The 14784-nt window shown below is 42.1% G+C and overlaps 1 long non-coding RNA gene and 1 pseudogene across 1 annotated transcript; one reads left to right on the top strand and one right to left on the bottom strand.

Moving 5' to 3' along the window:
- The first annotated feature begins 7980 nt into the window (after positions 1-7980).
- Positions 7981-8947, top strand: LOC134077116 (uncharacterized). The gene is made up of 2 exons (XR_009938649.1): positions 7981-8136; positions 8648-8947. It is a non-coding gene; the product is annotated as an uncharacterized LOC134077116 (long non-coding RNA).
- Positions 8948-11464: 2517 nt separating this feature from the next.
- On the bottom strand, positions 11465-14389 carry LOC134075949 (piggyBac transposable element-derived protein 4-like; annotated as a pseudogene).
- Between the last annotated feature and the right edge of the window lie 395 nt (positions 14390-14784).

Raw genomic sequence — 14784 nt, 5'->3', positions numbered from 1 at the left:
GAGATGCTCAAGGCTGACCCTGTCACCACAACATCAGTGTTGGTTAAACTCTTCAGGACCATCTGGGAGAGTGAAACCATTCCAAGTGACTGGGAAAAGGGACTAATTGTGAAACTTCCCAAGAAAGGCAACCTACAGATCTGTGATAACTGGCGTGGCATTACACTACTTTCCATCCCCAGCAAGATCTTCTGCAGAGTGCTCCTCAAACGGATTGAACCAGTAATTGACAACAAGCTGAGGGAAGAACAAGCCGGCTTCAGAAGAGGCAGAGGATGCATTGATCAGATCTTTGCACTAAGAAACATCATTGAACAGTGCATTGAGTGGAATGTCCCCCTATACATCAATTTCATAGACTTCAGAAAGGCCTTTGACAGTGTGCACAGAGAGACCCTTTGGAACATCCTGAGGTCATATGGAATCCCGGACAAAATTATCACCCTGATTAGCCTGTTCTACAACCACTTTGAATGTAGTGTGATCATTAACAACAAGACACTCTCTGAATGGTTCCCAGTAGAATCAGGTGTACGGCAGGGCTGCATCCTCTCCCCCTTTCTGTTCCTAGTTTCCCTCGACTGGATCATGCGTAACACTACATCGGACATGCGCAGAGGAATTCAGTGGACGCCTTTCTCCCACTTAGAGGATCTTGACTTTGCGGACGACCTAGCAGTCTTGTCCTCAAAGAGAGATCACCTGCAAGAGAAAACGGATAGGCTGAGTAAATATGCAAAACAGACAGGTCTGAACATTAACACCACAAAGACACAAGTCATGTGCATAAACACCACCAACCCTACACCTATCACCATCAATGGCGTGCCACTCGAGTTTGCAGAGGACTTCACATACCTGGGGAGCCTCATCAGCAAGGACAATGGAGCGAAAAAAGACATTCAAGCAAGGCTCTCAAAAGCTCGTGGGGCATTCGCAAGACTACAGCCAATCTGGAAGTCCCGACAGTACCATCTCAGGACCAAGATTCAGCTCTACAACAGCTGCGTGAAATCTGTCCTTATGTACGGTTCTGAATGCTGGCGAGTGGTTAAAGGGGACATGAATAAAATCAGTGCCTTCCACAATGGGTGCCTTAGAAAAATCTGCCGAATCTTCTGGCCCAACAAAATAACAAACAAGGAGCTGTACACCAAAACAGGATGCAGAGATGTGGTCCTTGAAATAAAACTCCGGCGACTCAGATGGCTAGGCCATGTTCTAAGAATGGAAAACGAGAGGATACCAAAGGCAGCGTTAAGATGGACACCACCGGGAAAACGTAAGCCTGGGCGGCCAAAGAACACCTGGCGGAGAACAGTTGAAGGGGAGCTGAAGGAGATGAAGCTTACATGGGGCGAGGCACAGAGACTAGCACAACAGCGAGATGAATGGCGTCGAGTCGTCGAAGCCTTATTTCCCATCCGGGAAGAAGAGGATTAAGTAAGTAAGTAAGTAATGATGATGATGATGATTATTAGTAGTAGCAGCCTAATAGTGGTAGTAGCCTAGTAGTAGCCTAATGTTCATCAACGCAGTTGCACGAACGCATTTATTTATTTATTTATTTATTTATTTATTTATTTATTTATTTTGCGCACAACGAAGATTTTAACATAGGCTACAACAAGAGGTGTAACCATCACTGCAGCTTGCAAGGGAGATCGCGCCGCACCCCCCCACCCCCCCCTAAATATTTTCTCCCCGGATCTGCATCAATCTTATGATTGACCTCTAGCGCCTCCGGTTGACGGAAATCCGTCATATGACGGAAAACTTTAATCCATGTATAAGTTACTGTGACGCCTGCTCAGAATGTTCACAAAGTAGGCGCGAGAATTTGAGTTCTGTCTCGCGCATACAAAGACGTTCACCTCACAATGGTGTACCCGGGTGTACCACTCACTACCTTTGATTAATTCGCTAGAAGTGTTCCATTCGCTACAACTGTTGATGGAAAACCATCTAGCGCAGTAGAAATATGCGAATTAACAGGGCTCTGATGACATCATTTTGATTCGCTAGAATTGTTCTTTTGAATGGAAAACCGTCTTGGCGCTTCTTATGTCGCTAAAACATGATTCGCTTTAAGAGTTAATGCGCTTGAAAATCTGATGGGAAAAGGACTACTGTCAGAAACAGACTTCATGAGGGTGGCTCATGCCCTGTTGCATACCCTCCAAGGGTATGCCTCCCCAGACCACTGCTGACCCACCACCAAACCGGTCATGCTGAATGATATTGCGGGCAGCATAACATAAGAAAGCATATTATGAACTGATAATGCAGTAAGATACTATATTTCTGTTTTGACAGGTTCAGAGAAGGCCTTAAGACACTTGGGGTACTTCAAAAGCTACAAATGAATCCTGAGTCTTTTCGTGAAGTCCTATGCCACAGCAAAATCCACTTGACAAGTGAAATGATGGACGTAATGTTTGACATAAAATGGTCAGGACCACCTGGAAGCAATCACATCGTTGCATTTTGGAGGGATAATCTGCAAGATTCAGAAGGTAGGCATTGTGTTGGCTCAAGATGGATTTAGAATGGGGCCGGGAGGGGGAGTTGTTACTTCGTTATTACATTGAGACATAGAAACAGTGTGTAGTTTCATCTGAGTGCTGGTATGATGACTATCAATCGTTCTAGTACTAATACTGCACATTCTTTTCTCGCCAGAATAAGGGGAGAGCACTACATTGCAAGATATTCTCCAATTTGCAACCGGGTCAAATGATGTCCCCCCCTATTGTTTTTTCCCCACGGCCCTCAGTCGAATTTTTACATTCAGGGGGGAAATATCCCATTGCGAATACGTGCGTAAACTGTCTTCGGTTACCAATTTATTCCTCCTACGCTTCCTTTCGGGAGGCTATGGACTTTGGCCTAAGAAATACAAAAGGCTTTGGGATGGCGTAATGTGTGTGTGTGTGTGTGTGTGTTGGGGAGGTGGGGGGGGGGGGGGGGGTTGAGAGGTTCCGTGACCTAAGGTTGATAGCGGGAGCCACTCATGTGTCGGCTCTTTGAGGGGCTGAGAAGGCACCGGCGTTGCTGGCTGACAGGCTCAGACAGGCTGCCTACGTCACTGGCCATCAGCTTCAGCACCCATAAACGACAACTGACCCCTCTACCTCCCCGACACACACACACTTACCACTGCCCATCAGCTTCAGCACCTGCAAACTACAACTGACCCCTGCACCCCCCCCCACACACACACACATACACACACACCACCTGCTTGAGCGTCCCTTGCCAGCAACCCCGGTGCCTTCTCTATCCTTCAAAGGCGCTGTCAATAACTCTCAGTCAATAACTCGGCACAGGTCAGATTCGCAAGCAAGGTGTGTGTGTGCACACACATACACACACCAAGGCAGGAGACACTAACATAGATCCAGACTTAATGCCAAATCACAGGCCAGCGTGTCAGGTGATCCATACACACCCCCTCACCAGTCACAGTCAATACTTCAGGCAGGTTGCTGTTCACATGCCCCCGACACACTCCCCTGAAGCCTTTGTTAGAATACAGCCTCTTCAAACATACAGACTCACACATTCCAAGACATCCCAATTCACAAGTAAAGTAAGTGTTAGTGACTCCTGTTCCTCACTGATCGTGGTTCTTGATGTCTTTTTGATTGTTATTTAGCGATGACAGTTATTTCAAGAGCACTGATACTGGCTCTACTATATCGTTCACACTTCCAGGTTATTTGCGTTCCACCTGTCATATGCGCCCCTCACTTTTACTAGGTTGATGCCACCTAAAATCTCACAGGCACACCTTACAATTTCTGACAACGCCCCTGATCCAACTTCAAGAGGCATCATAGAAGCCAATCATGGCTGTTTAGTCTCATCTCGTGGGGAAAGTTACAAGATTTCACCTAAATAACTGGCCAAAGTCAGGAATACTGACTTCAGAGGCTGTTAGGAATGAGTAATGAAGAACCCTTTAACGTCTCATGTATGTGTTCTCCTCTACCTATAGTGTTAGCTACTGACATTTCTATAAGGTAGAAGATTGTTTTAACTAGATGCCTGCTTATAAATTCCACTGATATTACAGATATAGAGTGACTAGGGAAGCGCTCTGTAGGAGGTGTGGGCCACCGGAGGGCTATTCCCCCAATGCCCTGGTGGCCTAGCCTGGTCCTAACCATCCCATAATACTACCATTTCATTTCGTATTATGGTCTGGAATTTCTTTGCTCTGAAGCGCTTGCAGGAAGCGGGAAGTAACGCCCAGTTCTGGTTTGAATTGATTGGACAGCTCTCACCCAATCGGCGATAGTTACTCATAACAACATAGCGCAGGCGTTTAACGTCATCGTCACGAGCGCCCTCCCCCTTTCGCCCCCACCAACCCGTCTCTTCGTTTATTGGCTGCTTTCTGGAGGGGGGGCGTTCTGTTACAATTCTACCGAGCAGAATGCTCCACAGAGGAGCACGGCCAGACTCGTAGTGGAGGCAATCCTTGGCCGGAAGTACGTGGATGGCTCGCGAGGCTACTGGTGGCCTACCTATGAAAGGGCAAGAGCCAGAAAGAAACGCTCATGGTGACATTAAGGGACATGCAGGTGGAGCCAGGACCTCGTGTAAGGCTGTCCACAAGTGTCAGCAAGCTATGTGAAGGTAAACTGTGATGTTTAAAGATGAAGAACATGACGTGTGAGGTTATGCAAAATACAAACACATTCCCAGAATAAACTATTGTGCATTACATTTGGCAGTGATTTTTCAATCAATAGTACCACCAACAGGGAGTCATGTAACACTTTGAAGACATTGAGGCGGGAGGGATCTTACTCCTTAGTCTTCAAGATGGCATGGTATCCACTGAAAGAAATACTTTTGCAAATGCAATGGACTGTACATAGATGTATTTTGCAACTATAGATTATTGCAAAATCTTCAATAGTGACATTAAAAGTTACTCTCAGCTAGCACAACTGTCGAACAGTTATGGTAAAATATTGCGATATTTGAATTTTAACACTTTTGAACTTTGTATTTATAGAAGAATGTCTGGCCCTTGTTGAGGATCTGAACTATATGGGAACGAAATACCTTCCAATAAAAGAAGTTGGCCAGGCCTGTGTCAAGAATAATCTTGAGGACAAAGTGAAGGCAAAACACTGCAGGTTCATTGATCTATTGTTACCAATGCCAGTATACAATATTACAGTCTTTGCAGTACCCCTACCACTGTTCTATGCCAATAATATCTCTTTTTCAACACTTTCGCAGGCAAATACTTAAAAAAAATGAAAACAGCAATGGAGGCCAACTGGAGCAACTATAGTGTTTATACCACCTCCCTTGACAGAGATGCTCCTCAACTTCCTTGGCTTAATCTTATCCTTGCCCACCTAAGATTCATATTAATCCTTTCTAACAACCTTTTTGTACACAACACCATTGCTATTATCAGTCATGTCATCCATGAAGACTGATTGGTGGGAGATACAGCCCATCCTGACTACCTAGAAGCTTTTACTACTAGTGTTGCACGGTCAGGGTGGGAATTATACCAAGGCCATGAGGCCATGGCCGCCGTTGCCCTACACTTTGGCCTTGATGCCCCCTGAAAAAACCCCCATCATAAGGCCACAGTGGCCTTTATGCCCCTGACTTAGGGTTGCCAACCATTCAGTATAATACGGAATCGTCCCGTATTTGATTTGTGGCAGGTAATTATCACAGAATGTACAGAAACCTGTCTGAAAACGGCTTATGATGCTTCCATGAGGGAAACATCCCAAAACAATGGTACTCATATTTGCTGTTGTTTTCAGAAGTATCTCATGCAAACATGCAAAATAATGAACTATTTTAATTATTTTCACAAACTTTTTGTAAACAATTTTGGCACAAACATTGACTGCTTTGAAGTGAAAGTGCATGTCTAACAATATAGCATAATACTAATTGTGATATGATAATCATAATGATGATTTGATGGGGGGTGGGGTGAGGTATGTGTAGATGGGCCCTATGACCCCGAAGTCTGCCATGATTGGGCCTCAACTTAAAGAAGTTTGAGGCTGTGTTAGTGTTTCTCAAAGCCTACAGCGGCTAGCGGGTCTATGTATTTGTGTCGAGATAACCCTGAAATGTAAAACCATCGAATTTTACTCAGTGGCCTTTGTGCCCTATCATGTGGCCTTGGTGCCCCTAAAAAAAAAAAGAAGGTGAAGGCCAAATGGCCTTGCCCCTAAAATGACGAAATTCCCACCCTGTGCACGGTGCACCGATACTACAAAAGCATCGCGATGCCCTGAAATAAAAAATGTTGCAATACTTAATTTTATTAGTATCGATATCGATACTTTTAATAATGTCCGTGCTCTTCTGAAGGAACATGCGTGTGTACCAGTGTGCACAAGACAAGTTGTCCCTCCCCTGCAGAGCCGTGTGGCTAGCCTGCGCGTCTTTTCTCCTCACACACGCGTTAATCTGTCATGCCAGTAAGCCTAAATATCATAGCATAGGTAGGTGAGCTACAAACTTGAGAGATGTAAGTGTGCAAATGAACTTGGTATTAGGCTATTATTGTGTTGCTGCTATGCAACAACATCATCACTAAACTAGTGCCCTATATGTGGAGAGTACCGCCAACTGTGTTTGGAATGTTCAGAGCAGTTCTGCCAAGGATTGGTTCAGAGGTGGTCACGTGTTTTATGGACGCCATTTTTACTACCAAAATTACTTTTGACTAGAATGCTTTCAAATGTTCTCAGATGGCAGTGTTTGAGTATCGTTGGCATTAAGTCTTAATATCTTCACCATACAGCGACCCATTTTCTCACTGGAAACTTTTCTGATAACGTTAACATTATAACGTTTACGTCATAAGCATTTTTAGTGATAAGACTTGTTAAGACATTTGCAGCACGGATTTTGTTTCTAACTACCCGGAGAGATGCCACTTCTGGAGGAGCAGCGAATACATCATACATCTTTCGTCTTAACCTTGTCTAAAAGGAAAACGGTTGGAACAACTCTGGTAAATAAGGTTTTTCATCTCATACTGTTATCATTTATGGTCTTAATTTCCTTGCATTTTTGCGTTTTTGAAGCACTAAAGTGGCTATTAAGACAAGCAGCCAGTACGTAGTGTTGTGTCGTGTTTACTAATAGTGCTACAGCTGCTTAGCAGGTAACATAGCGATCTGTAATCATTGATAAACTTGTTAGTTTTGCATTTTCTTTCTTGTCGAGCAAAATAAGACAACGTCTTGTTTGCCTATTTTAAGAATGTCCTCCTGCTTGACTGAAATAGCTGGTCGGATAATTGCAGTTTGCAAGTTAGCTAGTCTTTCTATCAACGTTGTTAGAAACTTTACCAGTAGCCTAGGCACAGTATTGTCCAAATAAATCTGTTGAAATACACAGCATAGTTTGAAGATATGGTTTGCTAGCTATCTGTCAAACTTGGTAGGTGGTGTGCTAATCACGAATTATTGAGTGGTGTCAATACAGACTTCAGCTCTACACTGGTTGTGTAGGCTATACTTCAATCTGTCAGCCCTCTAGTGAGTGTGCCATGCTTTATTGAATCATGGTTTAAGGTGATGAATTAGGTGATGACAGACCTGTCTTCTTTTTATTCCACCTTATGTCTTTTATGTTAATTTTTATTCTTTATTGCTTTCTTTTTATTTTTTTTATTTTATCATTATTACTATTATTATTATTATGATTCCTCTTTGCTCATCTATGCCTTTATCTGCTATTACTGTTTGGTTTTTGTTTATGTAAAGCACATTGAATGACCTCTGTGTATGAAATGCGCTATATAAATAAACTTGACTTGACTTGACTTGACTATGTCTGTATTATATCATAGTAAATAACATGCTCCCTCTTTGTCTTTTTCGTTATTTTAGATGAAGGTAGAGTGGCTGGTGAAGTAAGAGGGATACAGCTGTCTGCTGATTCAAGGTCCCTGCCCCGTCGCCTCAACATCCTCAAGATCCTGTAGGCTACTGCTGCTGCTCTTTGCTTCAGCACCTATCCCCTGATGCCTGACACCCCTCATCACCAAATCAGCCCAGTCAACATGGACCCAACATGGACCCAAGTCTCCACCACAGTGTGCACAATACACTATACACAGACAGGGTATGTGATCGGTGTCAATATTGCATGCAGACAAATTGAAATTCCTTCCAAAGAACAAGTGCTTTCCTCAGCTGGATCAATTTAAGTCAAGATAAACAACAGCTTCCTTTCTTCATCGTGTTCTACCATTAACATTATTATGTTTATATTTTTGGTTAATTAAGGCACTTAGTTGCAGTTTCTCAGGTACACTTTGCTATGATGTCATTAGTAAAATTATTAGGAGGATGTAGCGTGTGTGGTGTTAAATGGTACTGCCTTGTATTATCCAAGTCTGAGGCTGAGAGAGGAGATTCACGGTCTGCTCCCTTTGTGTCCCATGTTTTGTGGGTGTGTGAGAGAGTGTGCGACAGATAAATGAGTGTGGTGTAGAAGCATACACATTTAATGACAACCTGTGCGCATTTCAGATTTTTTAGAAGAGCAGTCCTTACTACAGTGGTAGAAATAGTGGTATTTTTTATGTACATCTACCCATTTAATGACAAGAGTTTCATTATTTTACATGCAGGACGAGAACAAAGGTACAATTGGTCTGAGGGGAGGACACCGCAGACAGCTGATCAACTCCATGTCATCTAATCAGGCCATGTAAAGGACCATGAAGGGATGGACTTGGTGGAGGACAACAATGTGACACCTGAAAAGAGCACATGGAGATCTCTCATCCTCATCCCTCATGCTTATATTGCATTTCATATAGGCCTAGATTCTGATGGTCTTGTAAATGTTTGTTACACAAGTCAGAAATTGTTGTCTTTGATTATTTAATTTGATTATAATAAATGGAAATATATTTTATTGAAAAATATTTTTGAAAACCTAGCAAGTTTGTGTGTTTTAGTATCAGAATGAGCTTGTATTGGCCAAGTATATCTACAAGGAATTTGACTGGCATTAGCTGTTGGAACAATTAGACATACAGTAGTATGCAGTCAGAAGATGCATACAGTACTAGAGCACCACAATATACATAAGGCACCTACCAATAGATTGAGTCCAAAATGTATTGCAAGAGATGTGCAAGAAGCATGTGATTTAGTCTGTAAAAGTTGAACTTATGGCCAAGGTGGTGGTGTCCAATGACAAAAACAGTTCAGGAGAGTGATGGAAGTGGGAAAAATGTGATTATTGTCTGGCAGGTTTTGTGCATAGGGGTAAGTTATTATTTAACGGAAAAGTTTGAGGTCAAACTAATGGTGATCTCCATGTAGTTTTGTAATAATAATAACTTTATATAATAATAGCCTAACTTTATGATAATAATATATTTTTTTTTAAAATAACATTTAAAAAAAAATGTTCAATTAAAACTATTTTCTTTTACTGTCCCAGAGTCTATTGAAACAACATACTTATTGATAAAAAAGAAAATAAATAGCATATTTTAGTCTTGCCTCATGCACGGTCGAAATACATTATGTCCGAATCTGGAGGTCAGACGTCAAATCTAACAGTGATTCAAAGAGTTCCTGCAACATGTAGGGATCGCTGGCTTAAGTAAGGTAAGATGTTATTCATTGTGCCCTAAACAGGCTTATTTCACCAAAATGAAGCTTTCAGCTTTCTCTTACTGCCTTATTTCAAGGTGTTTCCTCAGACTAATATCTAACTGCTGTAAGAAATTGGATAAACAAAGTTCGCCTCGTAGGCGTTTTCAGAGCTAGCTGGCTCCGACTAGGCAACGTTTATTACTATTTATCTGGTCTTTGCTAATTTTTTCAAAATGTATAATGCAGCGTATTTGCAACAGCATTAACATCTTAATGGATAGTGATGCACATTATAACATTTATAGGCTTGTTTATGACGATGTTAAGCTATTTGTTTCAACATGTCATATTCGCCCTATTGACCATCATTGAGACGAACGTCACTTCCGGTAGTAAAGATGGCGCCCATGATTTGAGTTGGCGATACTCTCCACATATAGGGCACTACACTAAACTAGCATAACCAGCAATACATGGCTGCTAGTTTAGTGCTGATATGGCTGCAAAGCATATTATAAAGAGTATATGGTTACATTTGCATTTAGAAAACAACTTACACTTGTCAACTATCATTTGACTTAGGCTTACCGTAAGTGCCTGGCTCAAGGACACAATGGTGTAGGCTGAGCATGCTAGCCAGGTTTCGTAACCATTACATCAACACTACCCATATATTATAAAGATTATATCAAGACAATTCTGAATAGAGAGAACCTAGCGAGATCCAAATCCAGATGCTGGTTTCAAGCCTGAGCTGCCGGGAGAATTTCAAATTCCCCGGAAGTTCAGGCAGGGTTCACCCAGCCTCGGCAAATGGCAAACCTCTTCCAGCTTTGTTGATCAACAACAGTGCATAAAAGGCATACTGTACCCTTCTTAGGCTGTTAAGCCTTTATATGAAGCATCCATGAAAATCATTGGATGGGGGTTGTCTTCCAAAAGTTAAAAGCTGTTTAAACAAATAAAATGAATGGTTGATCATTCCGAAGTGGTTGGTAAAAACAGATGTTCTCTTTGAGTTCTGTAGATACTAAATTGTCCACATTCACAGAGTCACTGTTACCCACACCTCTGAGATTTTTCTTTAACCCTTATGTTGTCCTGAAATCTTACCGACATTCTCTATCCTTGGGGTCAATTTGACCCCAGCTAAATAAATCCTCAGAAAATGATTATAATTCATAATGTTACCCAGTTTTTTTGTGACAGGTACCTTAACAAGAGTGTAATAACCACCATCAATAGCCCTTAAAAACAATCTCACCCCCCCACACCCCTTTATGAGCCCAGCATGCCTGTTATGTGCTTATAGCGAAATATACAAATCATCATAAAATCTCACTGATTGACACAAAATTTGAAAGAACCATGTTTTTACTGTTTTAATGGCTTCATATACCGTCTTAGTACATATTTGGTTTATCTGTAACATTTGTAATGAAAAACTGCTACTATTATTAGCATTAATGTGAAAAAAATTACACTCGTTGTCCTTGGGGTCAATTTGACCCCAACCCCAAAAAAGACAATAAACAAAGACAGTTTCAAAAATGTAAGATTTTATTTAGTAAAAATGAGTTTAATCATTACTAAAACATCACATAATAGTTCTTCAAGTACTATGAACTTACAAAAACCTCAGAAAAGAACATTTGAATAATCGTTTTCATATCTGTACACAAGCAAATACATTTACATAACACTTGCAATAGCAATGCATGAACGTCATCAGCAAAACATCAAACAACAGTTTTACAACTGCTAAAAACTTACAAAATCTGTAAAACACTAACAATAGCATTGCATAAGAATTTCTGACACAAAATTACATACAGTAGTCACTGAAATGATGAGTCAATGCATTACTCCAGACATGACGTGCAGACAATGCATGCATGCTGCTTGCAGACAAATTTCTTGCATTTCACACAAGTGTTGCTGATCTTGGAGTCATTTCTGTAGGGACAGACCTGGCACCTAGCACGTTTCTTCCCTGTTTGACCCACTGGAGGAGTTGAGGCCTCTGATTGGATGTCCTTGACAACAGCAGCTGCTGATGCTTTTGGAAGGCGCCGTCGTCGTTCTATCTGCGGTCTCACCAATGCATGACCCAGCTCATCCAGGAAGATCCTCCTTTTGTTCAGTTTTGCGCCATTCCAGTCAGGGTTAATTTCACGCCATAGCACAAAGCCATTATAGGCACTCACATCGATGATGTTGAAGAAAATGACAAGGGGCCAACGGGCAGTCTTGCGCCGGCAGCTGTATGTGGCTGTGACCTTGTCCAGGTTATCAACGCCTCCTTTAGTCGCATTGTAGTCCAGGATCATTTGTGGCTTTTTGTCTTCCCGGGTGCTCAGGACAGCATCTTTGTGCATAGTGCTCATCAGAACAACTATTGTCCTTTTCTTGGGGCAATAGGAGACAAGAGTGGCTTTGTCAGTGAAGGCAAACTTTGAGGATGCTACCTCCCTTTTCTCTTTTGCAACCAGCTCAGGAGGAAGCTCTGGCTTATTTTTCCTCACTGTCCCCAACATGGTAACCTTCCTTTTCAGCAGTTCTTCACCCAGGGCATATGACGTAAAGAAATTGTCACATGCAATGTTATGACCACTCAGTCCTTTAGCCATGTCAAGTACCACCCTCTTGCCCTGATTTTTCAGGAGCGCCACCTTGGGACTTGCCTGTATAGACCTGCATATTCCAGGCGTAACTGGACTCGGCATCGCACGCTGCCCAAATTTTTATGCCATATTTTGCCGGTTTGCTCGGAATGTATTGTCTGAAGGGACACCGACCACGAAATGCAACCAGACATTCATCCAGTCACGTTTGGGCCTGGATTGTAAAGCAAAGGTAGCTGCTGAACCCACTTGTCCCACACATCACGTATTCCTGCCAGTTTGTCAAGCTCTCGCCGGCCCTGCCTTGTTTCTCTGTTATCAAAGCGTATGACACGAGACAAAACATGAAACAATTTCAGAGGCATGGTGGCTGGAAATATTGCCCTTCCAGTGTCAGCACCCCAAAGGCTTTCGGTTGCTTCACCTTTTGACTTATACACTCCTGCCAAAATGAGCAACCCAATGTAAGCTTGCAAGTGGGTCAAATCCAAGACTTCCCAACTGTCACCATACACGCGGCTTCCCTCTAAGTTTGTAATTTGTAGTATAATGTTTTGGATTGCTGGAGTTATGAAGAGCTCAAATGTTGATTTTATGTCTTGCACACGGCTAACAGCATATCTGGTGGGCCCCGGAATCATTCTGATGACATTAGCAGCACTAAGTCTACTGAGAGACTATAGGAGGGACAGGAGCAATTGAAGGGACAGGAGCAATTGGAGAGACAATTGGAGGAACAGGAGGGTCGATCTCCTCCTCATCCTCATCCTCATCCTCCTTCTCAGAACCAGGGTGATAATCAAGGTCATCCTCATTATGAACCTCTATATGATCCTCTGTCTCAGACACATCTTCCTCTATGTCACTTTCATCAAGGACTTGTGTCAAAACCTCAGTGACAGAAAACCTTTTCCTAGTATTCATTATCAAAGAGCACTCGGAGAGAGAAAGCACACAGAGCAGCTAAGAAATGGTTTAGACTAGGGCTGTGGTCCAGGTTTTTGTGTGTTTGTCCCACCCCCAGGTTGTGTGAACCATACTTTCCCGCACGAATGTGTGGGAAATATGAAAGTTCTCGCGAGAATGTTGCAATGTTGCTTGCCCTTCCCCCCTTCCCCAGGCTGTGTGGACTGTCAGTGGCTCTTGTACTACCACAGTTAGGATTATGTTATGTCAGAGCCAGCTTTTTTGTAGTTTGTAGTTTGTGAACAATTGAACAATCCAAATGCATCAAATTATATCATCATAATAATCAGAATATTATGCTATAACATGCAATTTCAGACTCTTCACTTCAGGCTCCTAACATCAGTATAACTGTAGTAATGCTAGTAGCACTGATTATACATTTATAAAAGATATTTTGTACTTCTAATATGTAGTTGTATGTTGATAATAACAATATGTTCTCATAATATTACAATAATAATAACCATAATGTGTAAAATATTCATGTATGTTATCTTTTATACAGCTAAATCGGCTTGGGGTCAAATTGACCCCAAGGAACACCAATGTACCTAATATTTGTACAGGACATTGAAAACATATTGTTGTGAAAATGTCATGCTTACTCTGTTGTACCCTTCAAATGAGGAAAAGTCATGAAACATGAAGCAAAAAAAAAAAAGTGAACCATATATTTTATGATGTTAAACATTGTTTGGGGTCAAATTGACCCCAAGGACAACATAAGGGTTAAAAGCCGAATGTCATGAGGGGTCAAGTAAAACCGGCAATTTTTTTTTGTCCACATGTCCATTTTCTTGAGCCCAATAATGGCTGTTTATTAAGGTTTCAGATATGTCATATTTTGACCAGGGAATAATAAAATATTTTTTTGATCTTGTGAGGGAATGCACCTCTGGGTGGATGCGATTCCTCTCCTTACTGTCTTTGTCATGACCAGTGTGCTGCAGCATCTTTTATGGCACCTGGTACACTAGCGTCCACGATGACTTTAACAGGGATGTACGCCATGCAAGAATTGGCCCGGGTTTTTGTAGCTTCTCCTTTGCTTTTCCCTTTAGACTGGTTCCTACGGTCACAGCCATAGTGATAATTCTCCTGGGGGCAGGCTGGGGATCTGAAGTAGCACAGCTCCTTCTCCTCTACTTCCTTGATATGAGCCTCCATGAACTCCTTGGCATCCCCCTAATGACCATGACATCTTGGTGGACTCTGGAGTCACGTTGCTTCTTCAACCTTTTTTTTTTTTTTTAACACCATTTGCCCAGTTAGTCTCCATATTCTGAAATAAAAAGAACATGACCAGATAAGACTACACCGCTGTAATGAAAATCCAACATAACCAGTTATGCCCTGAGACCAGAGGACAGGAGGCAGTTGACTCCCTTTTGTCCAACACATTTCCTCAAGAGTAAAAACATACTACTTCTACCTCAAGACCAGGAGAGATTCACCTGTTCTCAAGACAAAATCGAGGGAAACAGTGGTCTCTGCCCTGGGAGCAAGAGAGATTAATCTACCATATGCCAAAACTGTGACCATATATCTTCCCTGGGACGAGA

Source organism: Sardina pilchardus, chromosome 3 (assembly GCF_963854185.1).
Source record: "Sardina pilchardus chromosome 3, fSarPil1.1, whole genome shotgun sequence".
Lineage (NCBI taxonomy): Eukaryota > Metazoa > Chordata > Actinopteri > Clupeiformes > Clupeidae > Sardina > Sardina pilchardus.
Note: the sequence above shows the minus strand (reverse complement) of the source record. Positions and strands in the feature narration are given on the sequence as shown.